At 39.4% G+C, this 12,880-nt stretch overlaps 1 protein-coding gene across 1 annotated transcript in view; it reads right to left on the reverse strand.

The window, feature by feature from the left end:
- The window catches only part of IPMK (inositol polyphosphate multikinase), a 42,638-nt gene that overhangs the window by 22,527 nt on the left and 7,231 nt on the right, over nucleotides 1-12,880 (reverse strand). The window lies entirely within an intron of this gene.

Below are 12,880 nucleotides of genomic sequence, written 5' to 3' on the forward strand. Positions count from 1 at the left end.
TACAGCCTTTCTGTTAATATGTTTAGGATTTCTACTTTACATTTAGAAACACACAAGATAATTAACACAGTCTGAGACAAATCAATAGCATCCTTTCTTTCAAATTCTGAAGTGGAAAAGCTACACCAGCGCTAACAAAGAATAACACGTGTTGACTTGAGTAATGGTATTGAAGCTTACTTAGTAAGGAGTGAGTTCTTCTATCCCGAATCCAAGATTGTATAGGATTACTACAGATGAAATTTTAAAAGCCTCAGCTAGCTGATAATAAGTATAAAAATTCAAGCTGCACAGCATTTCCTCATTTCCTCCAAAACAAATCATCTTGTAATTAAGTTACCCCAACCTTGCATGATTCAAATAAGTTTGTTTTCATTTGCTTTAACTCTTTTTCAAAGTTTTACAATTTATCTAAGGGGAAAAAAGTGTTTGGGAATGGCAGCTGGCTTATATTCCTGAAGGAATAATTCCTAGTGCACTTGAAAATGAGGCCTAAGGATACCTACTACGGAATTGCACAACTATCACCAGTTTTTAAAGATTTAAATAAAATAGTGTTAAAAGAGCTCTGTGGAGTTAACTCATGCTTCAAGACCCACCTTTAGCCATGGTGGGAGACCATTTTGTGAGAAACAGCAGGCCCTCTGGAACAAATCTGCTTATAGTTGTAACATGAAGACTTCGGGGGGGGGACCTCCAAAAGCCTGAAATCCAGCTGCTATTCTACAACATCAGGGCAAACCTCGACTCTGGTCGCTGATGCAGCACAACTCTAGACAGAGCCTCATGCTGCAGCAGCAGGTTAAAATTAGTCAATGCAGGTTCATGCTAAGTTTAGTTGTCATCACAGAAACCTCAAACCAGGCAAACTCAAATCCACCACTGTACTTCAAATGTAAGGTGGTGCTTCACAGCACTTGAGGCACATGTAATTCGGGGATCTTCCGGCCTTGTTCCAGCCGCACAATTCTGACATTCCTTTAGGCCAGCACCATTCCTGGGCAGTGACTACAAAGCTGAGAGAGCCAAAGCTACAGGGATTTTATGCTGGATCACTAACTAGCTCATGGTTTAAGCCTCATTTTTAAGACCTTAAGGGGAGGGGAGCATCTCTAAAGCCCAAAATACATAAAACCATGCAGAGCCGGAGGCAACATTATGGTACTGTACCTCTCGCCGCACCCTGCATCCCCACTGCTGCTATCTCAGGCACACAGAAGTTGTTGGGTGTGTATCTCACAAGGCAGTGGCACAACACACCACTTCTCTCTTCTCAGTGATTTAACAAGCAGATATCCCCTCTGAGAGCTGTGGGTGAGCCTAGGCCTATTTTTCCCCTCCAGGCCAACACAAACCGGTATGTCAATATTCTTGTACTCTGAGATGAAAAACTTGCTTATCCCTGTGATCAGCAGCTTCTATTTTTAACGGATGCAATATTTCTTTGATGAGCCTCAAAAGACATTGCCAGCAGAAAACAGCGCTTTCCCCAGAAGAGAGCAATGTAGCTTGATCTTACCAGCTGGAAGAAAAAGAAATGGAAGAAAAAAAGACTGCACACAGCACCGTACAGATGCTGAAACACAGACCCAGTTGCTGCTGGCTTTTGTATCAGAGTTCACTGTCTCCTGCTACACAGCCTGCCACTTCTGGGCCAGGACTCCAAGCATAGACTGGTCGAATTACCTCACATCGTAGATATTTTCAGACAAAGCAGTACAAAAGTTATGTTTACTGTTGTAGTGCTTTATCATAGCATCCAATAGCTAACAGAGCAAACCGCATCGTACAGTACAACCCCTCCTTTCCTTGGTGAATGTAAATAGGCAACAATCATCATGCAATACCACAGCTTTTACATGGGAAAGAATAAATTTAAGACAGGAAAAAGAAAAAGGGGAGAATTGGGAGCAGTAGTGTAGCAGGCAAGGAGCACAAACACTGGATGCAGCTGAAGACAGGGAAATGCAAGAACTTGTTTGCTTATTTTATTTGCAAATTTTAATTGGCAAGATGAGGAGAGTGACACATCCAGAGACCACTCCCACTTTTTTTTTTTTTTTTAAGAGAAGACTCATGACTTATCTTTTTAAATTACCAACATTAGAGTCCAATATTTGAGACTTAGCAAGTAACTAGCAGCATACTACTGTATATTTCAAATACTATCACACAATAAAAGTACTCAGAAAACTTGCAGTGGCGTGTAATAGCCCAATGGGGGGGAAGCTCCAGAAATGGTATCTTTTAATAAACTGATACAAGACACTTTAAATGGAGGAAAAAAACAGTAATGTTCAGTATCATTACTTTAGCAAAACAGAACTAAGCACATTATTTCCATCCCTCGGGAAGTTATCTTGCTTCCAGAAACAGTAATTAGCTCCCTTTAAAGACTTTGACATAACATATACAAAACACTTATTTGGCCTTCATATAGACCCCAATCTCAGTCTGCAATATGTTTGTGTCAAACAAATAAGCACTCAGTTAACAAACAGAGGAAAACATTTGGTGTGGGCAAAAGCAGCAAAAAAAGACAGTTCATGAATTACACTCATTCCTATGAGGAAGAGAGCCACTTCTCATTAGAAAGGACCTCATAAACGCCAACTATGGACATTTCATTTCATGCAATCCAGTAGCACACTGCACATTTAGATGTCATGTCAAACACCGACTATAAATTCAGTGTATGTAAGACAAAAACTTACGTATGTAGTTCAAAATAAAGAAATGGTACTGAATTTCAGAATGATGTTTACAGCAGTAGCCCAACACCTAAAGAAACACTGAAGCTAACTTTCATTCCATAACAGACCTCACATCCCCAAAATTACACAGGAAGTAATCCCTACACTTTTGCCCAGGCTGTGCTATAGACAAAGCTGGGAAATTCACTGGAAGAGAGAAGTTACCATTTACCCCAGAACAACCTTTAGAATTAAACCATTTTATTTATATTGGCAATATTCCAGTTATATTTCAAACAATTGCTTTTTTTTATTAAGTTCTGCATATGATAGGTCCATTTCTCCAGCATACACAGATAAATATGTACAATTACCAGTAAAGCAGAAGCAACTTATATCTTCAACAAATCAACAATTGCAAAACAATTCAGTGTCAGTTCAGCCACAGTAGGTATCCATCTACATAACACAGGCTACATTTTTCCAATAGCACAAATTGAAGACACACAATGCAATAACTGTTGGGCTTAAAAAGCAAGTAAACAGGATGCTGACATTTGGAGGGCTCACAACACGATCATTACAAATTATCACAGCTAACTCATAGGAAGAGTATGCCCCAGCTATGTTCTGTGGCAGTTCAGAAAAATCTAACAGACACCATGAAGTCATAATTTCCAGTCACTCAGAACTTTTTATTCCTCAGGCAACTTTACCATCCCTTAGATTTTAATCCAAAGTACACTGTGTTTGTTTTGGTAAGCTTGATCCAAACAGATTCATCTCTTTCTTAATGCAAACAGGGGGCTGCTTGTGAGAATGAGAATGTTCTTTTCCTTATTTAAAGCAGCATGACTTTTTTTTTTTTTTTTTTTTTTTTTTTTTTTTTAAGAGACTAGCTAATGACATAAATGGTTGGGGTGAGGTAGAGCAAGTGTTGAAATTTCAACAGGAAACTAGTTCTGGCAGTAGAGACCCATTCTCAAGTGTCCTGGTGAAAAATACTACCTCAACAGAAATTTAGTTTAAAAAGAATATTCTAATGAAGTACACAAAAAGTTCATTCTTTCAATTAAATTTGCATTTACTTTAAAGCTATTTGAGTAGGCAACTTTGAAACACCAGACTAGATTTCCTGTATTTACCATGTCAGCCCGAGACATCACCTTTTCTTGTTGCCAGCTGTTGTAGACTGCCCTTTAATTAAGGCAGGAGTAGTACTATCACTTGCAGAGAGTCAGGGTACACAACCAGCTGTCAACATCAAGCAGGGAGTTCCCAGTTTCAAATGACTGAGGTTCTTTGGGTTTTTTTTTGTTTGGTTTTTTTTTTTTTTTTTTTTTTTTTTTTTTTTTTTTTAAGCCTTATGAAGTCAAGCTCTTAAATTTGCAAACATGAGTTTTAGAGATGATAGTGCAACCTTAACTCTGTCTCCCGATGGTGTATGCATTATATTTACAGACTTCAATTATCTGACTACAATCTGCACTTCCTTCTGGACTCCTGTATCACTCAGGATACCATGCAAGTACAAGTGCAAAAAAAGTTGAAACAACTGTGTATTTGACAGTTTGCAGCTGTTAGGCTTTACTGCATCAATAGCTTCCCCCCACCCTTTTTCAAAGTAGCACCATCATGTTCTGACATGTGAGCGTCCACATTATGTTTCCACAAATATTTTAATCAGCCAGCTCCGCCTATATTCAAACGAATCTGATACCAGAGCAATTACAAGAGTTAAATATTTATGATTGTTATCTTAAATGCTATTATACTTAACTGCTTATTCTAATATCCAAAATACAGCTGTACTATAATCATTACTCACAGAAGACACCTAAAGACTACAGCTTAAAACATTCAGAATGTATTCCCATTCCCACAAACTGATCATGTAACCATATAAATGAATTTATCACCACCACCCCCAACCAAATCAGTTTTGGTTGTCTTTGTAAATACTAGGTGTGAAAATAATTTCAAAATCTCCCAAAGACACACTGATTTAGTGATTTTTAAGCCTGGTATCAAACAGGATTTTTTTTCATACGTTTCAATCAGTTATTTTTTTAACAAAGCCAGAAAAAAAAGTCTTATTTTAACCACCCCCACAATTTTATACAGTTGAAATTAGGCTAAACCTAGCCGGAAACACAGCCTCAGGCACAGAGTCATCTTTGCAAGAGGCAAAGCAAACCCTAATCCATTTCTGAGGATATTACAGAGCTTCAAAACTTCAGCAAAGAGAAGCACAACTTCTGTGGAAGAAACTAAAGGCAGCAATCGGGGACAGTCACCAGCAGCAATGCTGAACAAAAACTGCAGCCGAGCTATAAGCAAGCAGCCATGGATGCCATACGCAACAAGTTGCTCTAGAATGGTCCAATTAAGTGGGGTAGAGTCAGATCAATGGTTCCTCCTTCTTTCCAGCAGCCACTTATTCTGGAGGCAAGGCAATAAAGTGTTTTGTAAAACATAAGCATGCACTCCACCCTATCCCACCAGACAGACAAGGTTTGTTTTCCCCCCTTCACACAACAGCACAGTCCCATTCAGTTTTTTTAATCACACAAGGCTTCTGGGCAACACAAGATAAACAATGAAGCAAGTTTAAATGATTTCTTCACCCCCACAGCCCCCGGAACTGATGTAAGCCACCCAACTGAGTGCAAAGCAAGGTAGTATGCACCAGAGCCCTATCTGTCAAAACTGCAAAATTTGAGACCATGTTTCATCACAAACCTATTGCTATAAAATTCTGCTGCTTCTTGCCCTTCTGTCTCTCCTAGATTCACAATTTGCCAATGCATTCAATTTATGTTCAGCTTCAACTGATGGAGCCTTCACTGAACCTGAGAGCTCTCTGAAGTCAGAAATAACTCCCCATTCGGGATGTGCAAAGCTTGATCCTTCAGGCACCATAATCTGATTCATCTTTTCTTATTTAAGACATACTACCATGGGTCAGCTGACAATTTTAACACACTAAGTTCTTGCCATTACTTTCTTCTTAATCCAGCAACCCACATCATTCACTCAAAGCAGCTGCAGCAACACTGTCCTCAAGCCATCAGCAGGCAGAGAGATCCTGTAAGTTTTAAGGAAAACCATCACGTCAGTTAAAGTCAGACTTCCCTGCTGAAAATGTACGGTACAACCAGTTTTCTCATTTGTCTTCGTAATTCTAATGCTAAAAACAGCTCCATCACTTCAATGTACAAAGTGCTGCAATATGAATAACATTTCTCACGTTAAGGTAAGATGGTCAGAAAACACCAAACACATTTAAGTCCTCACATAGGCAAAAACAAGCTGAACAGACAGTAGCTAGAATGTCTCTATTTTATCTCTGCTCAAAGCAGTTTTTGAGGCAATTCCAACTATTTAGGAGTAATTTCAAGTTATCCCTGACCATCAAAAGCAAGGTAAACCAGTAGAATAGGACAAAAGGAAGAATGAACTAGCATCACCATCCTCCTTCTCACAAACATTAAGAAGCATTATCTTTTGTTTCTGAAAAGCTACTTGATCACAGCTGGAGATCCAAATTAGGAAGTCAGAGAGAACAAGGGGTGGGGAAACCCTCAAGCACATATACTTATATAAGCAAAATTTAACTTTACATTTCAAAGAGTCAGAGAGGGCAGACAAGTCCCAAGAGACACAAGCTTTTTTCCACCTGTCATACTGCAAGAGGCAACCCTGACGAAACCTTTACTGCAGCACTACCCTAAAGGGGCAGTTTCAGCTGTTTAAACCAATCTGAGGCAAGGCTACCAGTCCCACACACATTTTCATCCCATCCCCTGCAGCAAAACTAGCATTCAGCTGATCCCAGTCTGCTCCACTCCTTGACCTGGCTCACTGCAGAAGTACCAGTCCAAGTGCCATTTAAGTATATTCTAAGGATCAACACTTCAAACATTTTAAAAATGTGCCTTAACATTTATCATCTTCCTTTTAAAATACCCATTTCTATGTTCTACTTGATTTTGAAAGTTTTATTCATCTAAGGTACCTGTATTTTAACAGCAACTATATATTTTAAACATATTCTAGTGCAACTTGGCCTTCAATTTACAATATTCAACTCCCACATGAAGCTGGGTGTCCAAAGCAACCATTTCAATGGCTACCCCACAAGTGTCATGTCAGATTTGCAGTCTCAGCTTCTACCCTGGAAGTCCTTCTGCTAGCAACCAGCTCTCATTCTGGGACAAGAACACCTGCCAAGACAGGCACAGCTTTTAACAATCATGTTTTTTCCCTAGAACAGACAAAGAAGAATGAGATCTACCAAGATGAATTTTAGTCAACGGCTTATGGTTCTGGGGAAGTCTACCAGGGCTCCAAGTAATAGACAAACAGCTATTCTGCTGTTTTCTACCCAAACTGATGGTGTTTTGGTTGTTAGAGAAAATATACAAACATCAACATAGCTGTTTTGTAATAGCTACAGGGGGGGTTTATTTGCTTTTAGAAACGAACTCTGAAGAGTCCTGCACACACATGGCCCATGGAAAACTGGAAGTTACAGAATTGGCTATCCTCCGTCTTCCCCTCATTCACCAGTCCACCTGACAAGCACTTCAGCTGCTGCTTCCCAAATCTGGAAATAACCCTCTTGCTCACTGTTGGGGAGAAAGGAAAGCAGCAGCATGAACCTGTGCTAAGAAAAAGCAGTGGAAAGCACATGTGCACACACACACACAGAACCACTGTAATAACAACACTAAGAAACTTTAGCAAGCCTTTGATCAGAGTTCACTCAAATAAATAAATAAAAATCTAGATAACTGGATTCCATTACACTCAGGCATGATGAGTAAAGTCATTTATTTTGCCTTGTCTTGAAGATTGATATATACACACACACACACACACTCAGAAAAAAAACACATATTTAATGACTAAAAACTAATTGCTACCAAATTGCTCCCTAATTATTGGACATTAGGGGAATTAAAAAAGCATGTTACAGACACAGTGGGACATGCAGTATAATACTTAATGGACTCTCTAATTTACTTCTGGTTAATTTTGTGCCTGGATGCCCAAGAACACACTTACTGTTTTCAGCCATATACACTGGTGTTTCACATCTTTCCCACAAACATAGTCCTGCTTTCATGCAATATTCTCTTATTTTTTCTATTCTTAAAAAAAGGAAAATAAGGATACAACTTGGGAACCAGAATTATTGCTTTCACAGACTGAGTTTTGTTTTGATTTTCTTCCAAGGAGTCAACCTGCATGTTCCTCAATCCCATATGGTGTACCGACCATATCAGATTTTTAAATAAATTTAGGAGGCATGAAGTGCTCTATTTATTGTGTAACAGCAATGCACCTTTACTCCAAAAGCTTATTCTAGAACTGAACCATTTATCATTATAACAAAATCAAAACTCCACTTAAACAATATTTGTTCCACAGTCAGAAAAAGTTAGTGCTTACATGACTCTAGTGTAGTAGTGACACTGAACTGTAACTTAGTCTAACATAGCATGGATGCGCACAGTAAAACCATATATTTTTTTGCTTGGTTTTCAGACAGATTTACTCTCTGAAAGGAATCTTTCCCAAAAAGAGCAGCTGAATTTTCTCCCCCTGCTTATTTACATAGCACAGGCTGCAGACTACTTAGTCTATTACCAACTCCAGCCAGCAGTTCCCTGCTAGCATCAAATTGCTATAATGGCCTTTTACTCTCTCCTTTTAATAAATCTGTCTTACATTTATTAAAAAGGACTACAGATTATTCTGTGGCCTACAACGTACAAGAAGCATGGGGAACAGATGTTCAGTAGATCCTTCTAGGTTAACTTTCTATTCCACCATGAGTCCCTTCCAAACTCATTTGGCTACAGGATACAAAGAATCACAAAAATTAGTCACTCTTTATAAGTCTTGTTGTCTTGGTACAGTAGACTTTGAAGTCATTCAATAGTGATCTGGAATACAAGATTTGAATGTTTATAGGCCAGCAGTAGGAACTCAGCAGACTCTTGGACCTACACTTCAAATTTTATCTCCCTTAGAGTCTAACTCCTAATTTTAAGAGGCACAACTAAGCACAAGCACCAAGTATTTCACGATTTGGTCAAAAGGTCATTTTCTTCTCATTAGCTGAGCTGCATGTCCTCCTTTTACTTACAATACTTCTGTCCAGGCCCACGGTTTAAGCTAGCGAGCACAGAGCAACTTCACACACTAGTTTGACAGCTTGGATTTGCTTATCACTCCAGCAAATAAGAATCTCTCCCAGACTGTCTCACCAGAAGGGAGAAAAAAAGTTAACTATGCCAAGACAGAAACAGTGTATCAGAGCTTGCTTGCTATGCTTGCAAACTGTTAATTTGTACTACTTCAGTACCACACTCTCTCAGAGATACAGCAGATCTGATTGTACCAGAATGACACACGGCAAGAGATTATGTTCCAGTATCCAGCTGCTACTCTGAACACTGCAGTAATGAAAGGTTTGGGCAAGGCACTGCATCCCCAAATCAGATGTTAAGAGAACTGCACATTAACTTAGAATCAGGACCTTAGCTGGAAATTTGATCAAGGGATAAGGATATTTTAGTACATAATGGCAGCACTGTGGCCATCATCCACTCCTTTTCCAGTCAAAAATAATCATGTAAATCAAGACTATAAAACTAGCTAACTGAGTTTACAAAATAGGGTAATTCATCCTGAAGCAAGACGTGTTTTGCTTCCCAAATCCATTTCATTTTCCATCACTAGCAGAGAACAGTTTACAGAACACAGGCTGCCTTATCATGATTTGTGCTTGATGGGCTGAAAGAGGGCTGAGCCTAGTGGGCAGCAAGCTTCCAGGCCAAAACCCATCCTTCCAAGCACTGGCTTGATTTTATGCCATGGAGGGGAAGGAGAAAAAAAAAAGAAAAAAAAAAGAAAAAAGACAGGTCATCACCGTATTGAAAGCTCCGTTATAATGCATCCAACAAAAGGTCAGAATTACAATTATGTGGGCAACCATGAAACCACTACTTCCTAGCTTTCAAGTGCCAGACTCTAATCTAAATAACGTGAATCTGTTTTACACACTGGAGTTATTTGTGTCTCTTACATCCTGGCTTTGTTTTCAAGACGTGTAACAAAAGTGAAAAACAATTTCTATTATCTAAAATGGTAATGGCTTCCTTGCATTCATGTTGTATATCAACAGGGCTTGAACCCTGAACTTTCAGACTACCACTACAGCTGTTACAGACTCATTAACTGGCAATAGGAGAAAGATCTGTTCTCCAGAAGCGCCAAACAACTAGACCAAATGTCTTCACAACACTGTGCGGTGAATCCGCTCCCTAAGTTCCCAAGCACTGGGGTAAAACCACAAGGAACAAGTCAACGGCATTAAGAGGTAGGACTGGGAACAACTCTGTCCTTTTCATTCCAGTCCCCAGAGAGTACACATGTACCCTCTGGACAAGGATATCTGAGAATCAGGATAAGACTTGGCATACAATAGCTTTAGAAACATTATGATATTGCAAGTACTTGAAGGTGATACTTGGAATTGGTACTACACAATACTTGAAGCTGTAAATTAGCAACATCACGAGCACCAGCTACGACAATTCTGACACATGACCTCTAGCAAACAGAAGAAAATTGCAGATGTTGGAAGTTGTCCACATTGCAAGGATCTTCCTCAGAGAGGACAGTCTACTGTAGCTTGGGGGGGGAACTTCTTATACCTCTAGCACCAGGCAATCACTGTAGAAGAGCAAAAGGATAATACTTCTGCAAACAGAAGTTTACAGAAATATGTACTGATGGGTTAAGTATAAGGTATGCTGAAATCCCAGTGCATTAGTTACTGCGTTACCAACATTTAACTTCAATAAGTCATGCTCAGAAGAGGTGCACACAAAAACAAGGGTTTACAGCCTCATGGAATGAATGCCAGAAATAAGTAGTGAAAGAGCTGCCATTTCAAATAGTCTAGCGACCTTCTGCTGCCCTTCTGAAGATATGAAAAGAAATTCTCTCTCTTATGCAAAAAAAAAAAAAAAAAAAGAAAAAGAAACACAGCTTGTAGGAAGCCGTAGTCAGGGCAGTAGCTTCAACAACTGTAAATTCTCTCGTCCTCAGTTTAAAATATTTGCAGTCCAAGGATCTATCCTTGTGCCCGCAAAAGCAGATGCCCTATTTAAAGCATGACGTTCCAGCTTCCTCCCCCTCTTCGAGACACTAACAGGACAGTAGTTTCTGCGCTATTACATTCTTGACATGACAAATTAAAAAAAGCCCTGTACTGAACAGAGTATCTCTTAAATAGGAAGAGATAGTTATGCTAGCACACAGTGCTCTTGGGTGCAGCCTGGCATGTTTGAGACAAGAGCTCTGCACCTAACTAAGCACAAGGTTTTACCTCATACACTGAGTGCACTAACCTTTTCAACAGATGCTTTTCTCACAGTTCCCAACTCATCTGCCAGAAGAACTCACTGCAGGAGAGCTGAGAGGCTTCTTCCCTTCCCCCTTTTAGCACTGCTGAATTAAACCAGACTGTTTCAGCACATAAGTATGTGACCCAGAATAAAGCAGGTTCAAAGTAAAACACTAAAACTCACTGAGAAGTAGCCTTCTTTTATGGCGTCCTTAGTGTGCCTGTGTGGACAGCCTACCATAAACGCATACTGTCTTTTACCAATTTTCATTAATGGAGACAGGCCACTACTACATAATACACTGTATCACATTTTCTAAACATTATTTTCCTGTCCCCACATCTCTGCATGCCCCTCCCTCCTTGAACTCTGCTTTTAAAAGCAGTCTTTCACAGTGCCTTCGCCTACAGGTTCCCACCAAGTATTTCCATCAGATGGAAACAACTGATCATCACGGTTTAAATTGTCCTTAAGAAAAGCCACGACCGTTCTACTGCAAACATTTTCCCCCCTCCTCTCGCTGCTCACAGCTATTGAAAACAAGCTATTCTGCAGCTATTCAAGATTAAAACACTTCTTTCTTTTTAAAACCAGGTAAGTCTATTAGAAAACTTAGTATGACACTTCTTGTTATGCAGCCTACACTTGTAGGAAATTCACGAGCTTAAGTACAGGAAGGGAGTTTACAGCAATACATTTAAGACATTATTTTAATTTGTTAATTATTCACATTTACAGAACTCAACAGAAAGCAGACATTACTCCAAAGTCATACTCCAATGATAAGTTAAGCAATACATAGTTAGTTATTAACAACGCCTACGGAGTTTGTTGTTCTACTATATTTTAATCATTGAAGTTATTCATGATAATCTTATTATGCTCTACAATTCTTGTGTTATGAGAGAATGGAAAAATGACAAGTCATTTCCCCATCAGTAGAGAATGTCACATATTACTGTGGGAGAGGTGTGAAATAACCTCTTGAGAAAGAAGCCCAGTGGGGGGGGGGCGTGTATGAAAGCTGCTAAACTAAAAATATACTCCCAGGAAAACAACAGGGAGGTCAGCTAATGCAATCCAAGTAGGAATTACGTGTCTCTACAAAAGTGGAAAATCTCTCTAGTGAAGTTTTTCAAAACTTCCAACTGATACCTGCTTCTCAGCAGACTGATTTACGGATCCTAGTTTTAGATCACCATTAGTATTTTGCAGTACAGTGTCTTGCTCAAAATGTTTGCTGTTTAAACACTGCAGGAACCCCATTTTGTTTGGGCTCCATCTGTTAGCACTTGTCTTTGGGCGCAATATTAAATATCCATCATCTGCCCACAGGGAGAAACCTTCCAGTCATTTGCTATAGACTATTGCCCTCTGTCATATTCAGAAAACTCCCAGCAGAAGGTAAATCCAGCTATTTCAGAAGAGAAGGTTGGCTTGTCCAGAGAGAAGGTAGCATCTACCTGGTATCACCCTGATATCAGGTTGAATACACATCAGGGTTATATTCAAAAAGAAGACCTTAAAAACAGCCTTCAGATATGCTCCAGCTCTATCCTGGCAGCATGCAGTAGCTCTTAGTGATAATATCCCCCAGAAGTCTTCCTGGGGTCCAGAAGGATTTAGTCTTTTACCTTGAAACTGCTTCTATTCCATATGTATCCAGAAGGCACCATTACTTCATTTCCGGTACTATTTCTCATCATCTCCTGTACCAGACTGTCTTGTAAACAATTGCTCATCTCAATGAGGGTTAAAATT

The sequence above is a fragment of the Dromaius novaehollandiae genome, chromosome 6, assembly GCF_036370855.1.
Source record: "Dromaius novaehollandiae isolate bDroNov1 chromosome 6, bDroNov1.hap1, whole genome shotgun sequence".
NCBI lineage: Eukaryota > Metazoa > Chordata > Aves > Casuariiformes > Dromaiidae > Dromaius > Dromaius novaehollandiae.